Below are 10,409 nucleotides of genomic sequence, written 5' to 3' on the forward strand. Positions count from 1 at the left end.
GAATATGATTGAATGAATAATACAAAGTAATATGAAAAAGTAAAAGCCGGTGTGTTGTGTCTAACATTTGAAGCAGAAAACACATTGTTACTTTCTAAATTGTAAGATTTTATTCTAAGATATTTATATTATTCATTTTGTCTGGGACTGTATTTATTCAGTTTTGCTCTGCTCCATATGTAGCTCAGTAGCTATTAAAAGTGCTAGACCCTGCATGTTTATGTTCTAGAGACTCCGGATATGAAGAAGGGATATCTCCTGTTTGCAGTCCAGGACTCAGCTGGAACCCCTCTAATCTTGTCTTACATAAGAGCATGGAGGAGTCTTGAACTCAATACAATCTCATCCATGGGACTGAGGAGGCAACATGATATATTGTGCTGGGGAAAATGTATATATAAACACGTATGCACAGGCTGTTGCAGCTCTCCCTTATAGCATGTTTACTGTACTGAGTAAATGACATTGCTTTATATGGTATACCAGCAAGTCATGAGCTCTGCTCTTATAAATAAGATGTAAAGACCTAAATGGAGCAGTTGTACTCGCTCTGTTTGGTGGAACATACTGTGGTAATTAAGTGCATTCAGCTGAAGTTGTTTTAGCAGGCTTTAAACAAAATAGAGGAATGAATGCCAAAACGTTGACACCGCATATAACTATGGCTTCTAACAAAAGTCAGTACATAATATATACAACCAACATACCAAACACCCTCCCACACACACACACACACACACTCAGACTTTCATACATTCACTCAGTTCCCCCTACTCATCTATTCCCTCAAACAATTCTAATTACAAAGCACAGAGATAGAGATATCCTTCATGTGTGTTTAATCCTCCCTTTTCTTTCCTTACACCTTCAAACAGACTGTGTGTGGTAAAATACTTATAACGTGCAGAACAGAGTCATTGTTTACATGCAATCCTGTGTTTTCAAGCACAGCTTTAAGCAATAGACTTTGTCTCAACAGTTGTGTGGCTGTGGCTGTCAAGGCCATTGCGATGTGTGGTCAGATAATGGTTACGGTAAGGTTTTTGGTTCTCTGTGATGCTGTTATTTGACTGTGACTTTGAGTGCTGTTGACTTTGACTGCGTCTTTTTCTTAATGCCTTTTAATATTATCCATCAAGACCGCAGCGTGAACTCTTTTTACCCGGGACCGCAATACAAAAACCACTGGGCTAGTGTTCAAACCTCAGCCTTCCATTCATCATGATTCAGTCTTCACTCTTTCACCAAAGAGAAGGCTTTGCCAAGCATGTTCAGATAGCGGAATATCTTACGAACGTATAGCTGCGTGTTCTGCTGCCTGATGAAGAGGTGATGATACTTTTTACTCTTCAGATTCCTTAATATAGTTAATAGAGAGGAAAAGGCATTTAAGCTCAGACTGTAGATGGAGCACCGCCAGGATTTAGTAGGCTGCAGTATATTTACTCTTATCCTCTGTCTTTTCAAAGAGGATGAATTTCCTTAAAAAGGAGAGAGAGAGAGGGAGAGAGAGAGAGGAGGAGAAATGGAGAGAGCGAGAGATGGGGGGGGGGTAGGGGGACTGTGGCTGTTCTGTCCCAAGCCCTGAATGACTCATACGCAAGGTATGACTACACTTTCCCAAAGCTTGCTACAGACTAAAATCCCACCCAGAATGATGACCAACCTTATATTTCCACACATGCATGAAGTTTTACCAAATTTTACCATTTGCCGAATACAGCTCAGCCTTTCCACTGTTTAACAGAATAAATATAAACTTAAAGCGCTCAGAAGAATAACATACTTATAGTTCAACAATCTGGTCAGGTACTAAATTCATCTCCATACTGAATGCTAATCTACTTTTGCACAACAAAGGAATGGCTCCAGGTTCCCCGTGACCCTGAAGAAAGGATAAGTGGTATAGAAGATGGATGGATGGATGGATGGATTAGACCAAGATATAGATACTGTATTTGGGCAAGTTTCAAAGTGCTATGTATGGTGCAGACCTAACACAGGCCATACCTCAATTAACATGATCACTAGCACTATATTAACTTCATGTAGTTAGTGATTGAATCTGGAATTAGTCAACCATATATGATCATTTTAGTCATTCTGAAGTCATTTATCAGATCCAGCTGAGGCTGAGAATGTGCCGAAAATATTCAACTTTTTGAAGGAGTGTTTCCACATGACTAGAATTAATGACTTTCAGTTGAAATTCAGTTGAAAAATGTGAAGGGAGTGAGGTATCAATTGTTTTGCATTTAAAATTCCACATTAACTTCATAGTCCCACATCATTTGGTAACATGGATATTGTTACTCAGAATAAAGCAGCACGTTCCTTGTAAAGTTGTGTTCCAATGCATTTCGTTGTTGCAAGGTAGTTGGCTAGTTATCTAGGTAGAAATACAATGTGTGTGTGTGTGTGTGTGTGAGAGAGAGAGAGAGAGAGAGAGAGAACTTTTTTCCATTTCAAATCCCACATTTTATGTAGATCACAGATATCATTTCATTAGTGCTAGTGCTAGTAATGTACGTTTCTATATGTCACTAACTTAATTAGTATTAACTGCATTTGTATACATATCTGCTTAATTCTGTTTTTCTATTCTGATTAAAGCGGCAATGGGTGTTATCTATACTGGATTCTCCAAAAGCAGGGGACACCCTGGACAAGGTGCCAACCCGTTGCAGGGCACAATCACACACACATTCAGGCACTACGGACAATTTGAAAATGTCTTTGGGGGAGGAAACCCCCAAAGCATGGGGAGAACATGCAAACTCCACATACACAGGTGTGAGGGAAATGTGCTAATCACTAAGCCACAGTGCCCCCTATGATATATGATATGGCATGATATTATATTATATTATATTATATTATATTATATTATATTATATTATAATATATAATATTATATTATATTATCCATCCATCCATCCATCCATTTATCCTACACAGGGTCCCAGGGGAGCCTGGAGCCTATACCAGGGAACTTGGGACGCGAGGCTGAGGACAACCTGGACACGGTGCCAACCCATCACAGGACACAATACCGGATTATTTATTTATTTATTTATTTATTTATTTATTTATTTATGTATGTGTTTATGTGTTTATTTATTTATTTATTTAAATAAAAAATAATGGGAACCCTATAATATGCCCTGGTAACACTGAAAACGGTGAACAGGGCTGCTGGAAAAAGATGTTTTATTTATTTCTATATATATATTTTAAATTATGTAACTTCATGCTGAACCAGATGTCCTGTGGAATGTTCTGCCAAGCTTTCTATCTTCTGTCTAATGTGAGTGAGTAACCAAGCTGTGTTTCAAAACAACATTCCTCCCAAATCAGGAAACTGTTATTAACAGTTGACAACAATAACCATCTAACAATATTTATTTTTGGGTATGTTGCATGTTGCATTGCAGAAAGATCAGAAGAGTTTGTTGGACACTGTCAGAATCTTCTATAAAGCTGCATGCACTTGGCGTTCTTCTGGGGTCCTACATTTCATTATAATGCCTGTATGATTTTTGAGGAAGATATTCTTTTAATAACGATGGTGATTGATCATTCGAGAACGAAGAACAACACCTGCAATAAACATACAATTTAATATTTTAAGATAAAAAAACTGATCATTTTAGAGAGACCAGCAGAGATTCGGTATACAACCCTGTGCACAGCACACTTTCTTCAAGGGCGATATCAAGCAGGAGCTCTAAAAATAAAAGTATTTTTATTGTTTGTACTAAAATATGGTAGAAATACGGTTTTATTGGAGCTCACTAAGGCAGCGTTTAGGTCGAACTACTGGAGCAATCCACTGACGAAAAAACTAATAGTGCAATTCTTAATCATACAATATTAAGGAACTTGATCTGTGTTCCATAAACAGGGTTACCAGGTTCTGTGTATGATGTTCATGTATTGCAGATAGGATACTGCGAATCAGAAATGTGCACCACTGACAACTTGTTTCTCCTGCACAGACTGAGGATATGAAGAAAAACGTGTTAAACTTTTCCTATGTCCGAATAGTTTGGGCTAGTAACCCTGAAAACCTGGCAACCATCAATGAGTTTCTGCAACAGCTGTTCTTTAAAATGGCGCATTTCATAAAAAAAAACTTGTGCTCCCTCAACCTTTTTTGTTTTCATCCTGCGAGATCCGCATGCGTAAATCTTTCCATTTATAGTTTTATTATTTGTTTACGATGCATTATCTGCTCAATCTGAATAATGTATTCATATTCATTTACACCCCTAAATGCCACATTACAAAGGACAGGGTGCACTGACATAGCTAGTACTACTCACTCAAGTCTGACAGGGGTATATAGAATTTGTGTGCAGTGAAAAGGTGGCATTAATTTGAATATAATGGTACTACATTCAACATACAGTGTAATGTGATATAATGACATACAACATTCTCGATTACATAACCATGTCCCTCTCTGCTTTCTGCTTTCTAATTTGAGACTTCTCTGAAGACTTCTAAACAGTAGGTTTATTCACAAAATCTTGACTCAAAGAGTCTTGTAGTCAGTGGGAAAGAATGTCTCAACTGACTTTTAGAGGAGTCTTGCTATTAAGAGTAAAAAAATTCATGGGTGACTGGATACTTCCAATGAGTCACCCCTTGATGCAAAGAAGCTGTGGCTTTATGGTTGTTTAGTTTGTTGGTTGTGCGTCACTTGGGGTACTGGCCAGAGGAAACACAGGAGCTTCATGAGTGTGACTTTGCTGACTGAGTGAAATAATGCGCCAAGTGACATGATGCAAAATATGAAATCTGTTATCTTTTACTGGGTTTTTTTTTTTGGTTACATTCTTTGTTCAATGTGAGTTATGGATTTTGTCTTTGCAGTCTTGGTATACACCAGTCATCTGACACACTTATCAGAACGAATCAGGAAAGCAGAATAAGAAGAATCATCTCACACATAGAGTACAACTACAAAAAAGTTCCAGCCATGTGAAGGTCTTCATCTTGCTTCTGTTTTCTGGTGGACAGCCAACTTTCAGTGGTTAGTGCATGACTCACATTTTCCACAGTGCTGTTGTTCACTGGGAATTTCATTTTAACCTGATTTTACTTTTTTTTTTTTGTGAAACCCTGACGATTACCAGCTTTTCTAAGTTATAATTGACTAAGCACATTTGGAACACATTGTAGGCTGGCTTATGTAAAAGTTCATCCTTTCTCTCTCCATCTCACTTCACCTTTTTTTTTTTTGCTCCTCCATGTTACTCACTCCCACTTCAGTACAAAAAAAAATTAAACAAACAATAATTGTATTCTTTCTTTCTTTTTTTTTTTTTTTTTTTAAGAAACCTCCTTTGCAGCTTTCTGTGTTTCTGTCACTGTTGTCCTTTTTTGCAGTGCAGCTCTTTTATCTAGGTTACTTTCATCCATCATCCTTAAAGCCCTTCTGGAGACGATCTCATGCAGATGTTGGATCTTATTGCTTAGAGACATGACAGCTGGGAGCTGTTAGCCTAATATGTACTGCCAAACCTCCACCCCCTTACTAAAACACTTCCATATCAACGGGGCCCAATTTCCAGAGAATAACCACAGTCTACCCTCTATGGAATTGTGTGGGGGGTGTAAAGTTATTTGCATGTAGAATTGCATAATGCTCACTGAGTCCATGTACAGAAAGGCACATCACTAGGTGTACCACTAGGTTACCAGTTTATATTCAACAAAAGTGACAAATTATCAGACTTGCAAAATGAAGACCAGAGTACTCTATGTTAGCATATCAGTAAAAAACAACAACAACAACAACAACAAAAAAACAAAAACATGTCATCCTCAGGTGCAGTCCCCTTCAATTATTAAAGCCCCTTGATATTTTAACCTTGCTTGTAGCTTATGGATCAGTAAGTACTGATCTTCTGCTGTAAACCAGAAAATCTATAGTAAATTGGTTGGTCAGATTTAGACTTAAATATATTTAAATGAAAAGAAAACAGTAGTAACTGATAGATAGATTAAAACAAGCATACAAGAAAAGCAGATATTGCTAAAGTAAAGGTTCTACTTGAGATGTCCTGTGAAATTTTGCGAAACTAAAAGTATTTCAATCTCATATTCTTCAACCTTGGCCAGCTATGTGTTCATGGAGCTTGCTGGGTTCACAGGGGCATTGCCATGCTGGAACAAAATTGTAGACAATTTTGTGCTTTAAATCTGATTTAAAGTTTGGGAAAGAACCACATATGGGTTTTATGATCAGGTGTCCACATACTTTTGGCCATATCGTGTACATAGTTCACCCACTTCAGGGAATCTCAAGTCAATGAATAAATGAATTTCCTTCATACAATTTTATATTTAGGGTGATTGTAAATTATTTGATGTATGTATTTTTTGAGTCATTTTGTTGGATCTAATTAAAATGCTGCTGCTGTGAGAAGTCACTTTATTAACAAAGACAGATGAACCCATGAACTGGCAGGCATACATGCTTAAGCCACCAGGCATGCTCACTTGGTATAACATATCGAATAGCTTGCCTAGGCTGAAGACAAATGCTGTATCTTCATAGTGACGTAGTGATGTAGAGGATTATGTCAGCTATATATACCCATTCAGATATTTTTCATGCTCTTCACCTACATAAAATAGTATATCATGTCTGCATGAGTTATTCTAGCTTGCTAGCTAGTGCACTCTAAAATTTTACTTTACCACAAATCTTTCAATTCAGTTAGTTGCTCTATTGGTTAGAACAACAGCATCCTGACTTGGCATGTTGGCATCTACAGCGCACTATTTTTTAAAAGGTTTTACTAACATTTTCAAGCTTGCCGTAGAAAGTCTGCAAAATTAGATTCTGTTTAACTTGCTAATAGTTTTCCGTATAGTAGTCCAGCCTTACCTCAGAGACACTGGGCATTCGTCCCTGTACTTAAGGATGCGGGTTTTTTTCTGCATGAGTCACTATGATGCCTGCACAGTTTGCCTGGGGACAGTCCATCCTGGGAGAACTCTGATGCAGCCTGATGTATGTGCTTTTTTTTTTAACCGCATCATGACCCTGAGTTCTTTGTAGGCATTCTGGCCACCATCCTCCCAATTTCAGTGAGCTGCCAAGAGCATGAAAAATAAGGCAGATAATGCTTTATTTGTGCTGTTTCATTATGTAGCTTCAAGGCTAGATTGTTGTGGCTTGCTCCAATCCAAGCTCAAATAATGCAAGATTCAAGTCTTAATTACTGTGAGATACTATCTGGTTATTGTTACAGAATGTGTCACAGTTTGGAAAAAACCTTTATAGACAAACTACTATTCTGGGCCATGTACAATCCCTCAACCCAGATAGAGTCAAGGAGGCAGGGTTGCGAATTCCTCACTTAATTGAAATTACTTGGACACCAAAGCTCCCCCTTGTCGCTTTTCATCTGTGTAGCTCATAGAGAACATCACCTGCAGAGAGCTGTCCTGACCATTTTCCCCCCTAAATGTTCTGACAAAGCAACAGTCACTCAGGAGTTCTGTTTTTCTTTCTTTTTCTTGTTCAGAAATGCTTTCTTGAGTTCTCATGGTTGCAATGTGCCTGAGCCCATTGATATCAGCAGTGATTCTAGTGGGTTTGCTTTATTACCTAATGTAGAAGTGGATGTTATCACATTGCCTAAATCCGTACTGTTATTTTTGCATGGAGCCATGGTTGTAGCATGACAGACAGTCCTCTTTCCATGCAGGAAGTCAAGAACTCTTGGTTGGGGGAGGCCACATTGAAAGAAATGTTGCACAGGGGACCAGACAGATGTACCTGGAAAACCCATGCGCACCTTCTGGGTTGTTTGAGAGACTCTCACAATGGTCTCAGTGAGACATTTTCTCCCTTGTACCCAGTGAGGTTGGGGACATGAAGTCTGAATCTGAGCCTATCATGCTGAAGAAGAAGGTCTTCTGAGTAATGTTCACTGCGAGCTGTCTTAATCCAACTCAGACATAAAGGAAGGGCTGCAGCAAAAGCAGCTGCAGAAGCAAAAGCTGAGGTTTCAGAGGATGTTGGAAAGACTTTCAGATGACCTCAAAGAGGTTCTGAATTCTAATCTGTTGTTCAGCAATGGATGGATCACATTCCTTAACTTAAGTAAACCCAGTGGACATGACCTCTCTTTAAAAACAGTGCCAGAAACCTATTTGTGTTCAGTTTCTAGTTACTCTGGCCATCAGAAACCTTTATAGTGGCAAGGATGAAGGTTGGATGAGATTTGGCCAGAGAAACAATGTGTGATCCAAAACTCCCTTGTAAGAAATGAGAATTGACTTTTAGAGCTCGTAAAAACATGATTTTAAACATTTTTTAAAATTTTATTTATTTATTTATTTTAAACTTGACATATTAATACAGATCTGCCATTAAAAAAGCATTTACCAATGGTATATTCAAGAAATATAAACTCACTGGCCACTTATACATACATCAAATGTCAGAATGGATAAAAAATGTGATCTCAGTGACTTCATCTTGTGGGACTTTCAGTAGAGTTCACACAGAACGGTGCAAAAAAACAAAAAACATCCAGTGTGCAGAAATACCTTCTTGATGAGAGAGGTCAGAGGAGAATAGGCAGGCTGGTTCAAACTGACAGGAAGGCTATGGAAACTCAAATAACCATTGTTTACAACTGTGGTGAGCAGAAAAGCATCAAAGAACAAACAACATTTGTGTAAAAGGTATCTTCTACATGGGCTACAAAGCATGAGTGTAGGAGCCATTATCGATGTCCCCCCAAGACATCTCCCCCCCCCCCCCCCACACACTTTGCCTTAATCTTAAATTTTATTTCACATTGCCTGTCTGTTTCTGAACATTTCTGAGCTGGACAGTCTCCAATGAATCCATTCTGAAATTTTTGGAAACATAATACAAAAAAAAACAACAAAAAAACAAACTTACGATATAATAAGCGCAGGGGTCAGACTCGAGTAGCTAGGGCTCACTGAACCTGTTTGCCTGTTGCCAAGAGCAAAGTTTCTTTCACTGCAAGGTAACAAGCAAAACCTAGTATGGATTTTCAGAGAGAGATTCATTTGGAGATGACACAAATATTCTGTGGCCATCTGTGGGAAAAAAAACCTCACATCCTGAGGTGAGGGAAGTTATGACACAGCATTCAGACGCTCTTGAGCACACTAACGTATAGATGAAAGATTTACCACTTTGTATTTGAGGTAGGATATCGTAGCTATTTCAGCCCATGAAATTACTTATTGTTTGCTGGTTTTGATAGACAATTTTGTCGTCAAAATTATTTAGCCTATGAAACTGTCAAATATGCATAAGTTTGCAAGCTAGCTAGCAGACCAAAATTGTGTTTATGCACCATTGCTATGTGTCCATAAAGGATTTAATGGTAACTTTAGGCAAAATGTGCACACAGAGATGAGAATCCTGCAATATTTTAAGAGGAAGAGGATGAACAGTAGGATGAATAGCAGGTCATAGGCGTATAAAAGACTGAGGAGGATGAGCTTGTAAGTTGTATGGATAGCTACAGGTTACCCAACTAGTTCAGGTCACACCGTGTTGGATGTTTGGGACGGGGGTGCCATCGTGTGAGGATCGCTCCCACTGTTGGTGAGTTGGCGCTATGAGTTGGAGGCTGTGTGTTTTTATTTTCTTTCGTGATTCTGGAAAACATCGCCATGGTAGGGCAATGCTGCTGCATCAAGAACTGCCATAGTAGGTCACACTGTCATCCAGCGAGAAAACTGGACAATGGAATGTTTTCTATAGCAAAATAGCCTCCAACACATACTCCTAACCAGGGGTGGCTTCACCTGTCTAAAAGTGGTGTGGCCAATTTTTTCCAAGCCCATGTAGGGGGTGTCTGGGGGCATCCGCCCTCATGAGAATGCGTATAATATATATGTATATGTATATATTGAATTTCAACATTCAAATACATCTATATGGTGCACTTTGTGAAGAAATTGTGTTTTAAAAATAATATCAATGGATTTAAAGTTGTTTATATAACCAAACTTTGTATAGGCTTATTGCAATCTGGTTTGGCTCCATCTGAATTTCTGTCCCTGCTCTGTTCTCTGTGCTGCACTGAGGTTTTTCCCTACAGTTAAACAAACAGCACATGGCTTTGTGTCAGGGATACTAATCCTTAATATGTTACTACGAAAATTACAGCAATAGTAGGAGGAAGACATCTTAATCATCTACCTTGCTGACCTTGAGTCAACGCATGTCTGCATGTCCTCTGTCTGACTCTGTGCTGCATCCTCTTGCTCTGTTTGCTGTTTGCAGCAATTAACCCCCTTTCAGACAGCTTTCATTTATTTGAGAATACAGCTTTATAGTATGCATCATGAATTTATTATTTTACAGTTTATATGCTGGAAAGTTAATCAACTCT

The sequence above is a fragment of the Ictalurus furcatus genome, chromosome 10, assembly GCF_023375685.1.
Source record: "Ictalurus furcatus strain D&B chromosome 10, Billie_1.0, whole genome shotgun sequence".
NCBI lineage: Eukaryota > Metazoa > Chordata > Actinopteri > Siluriformes > Ictaluridae > Ictalurus > Ictalurus furcatus.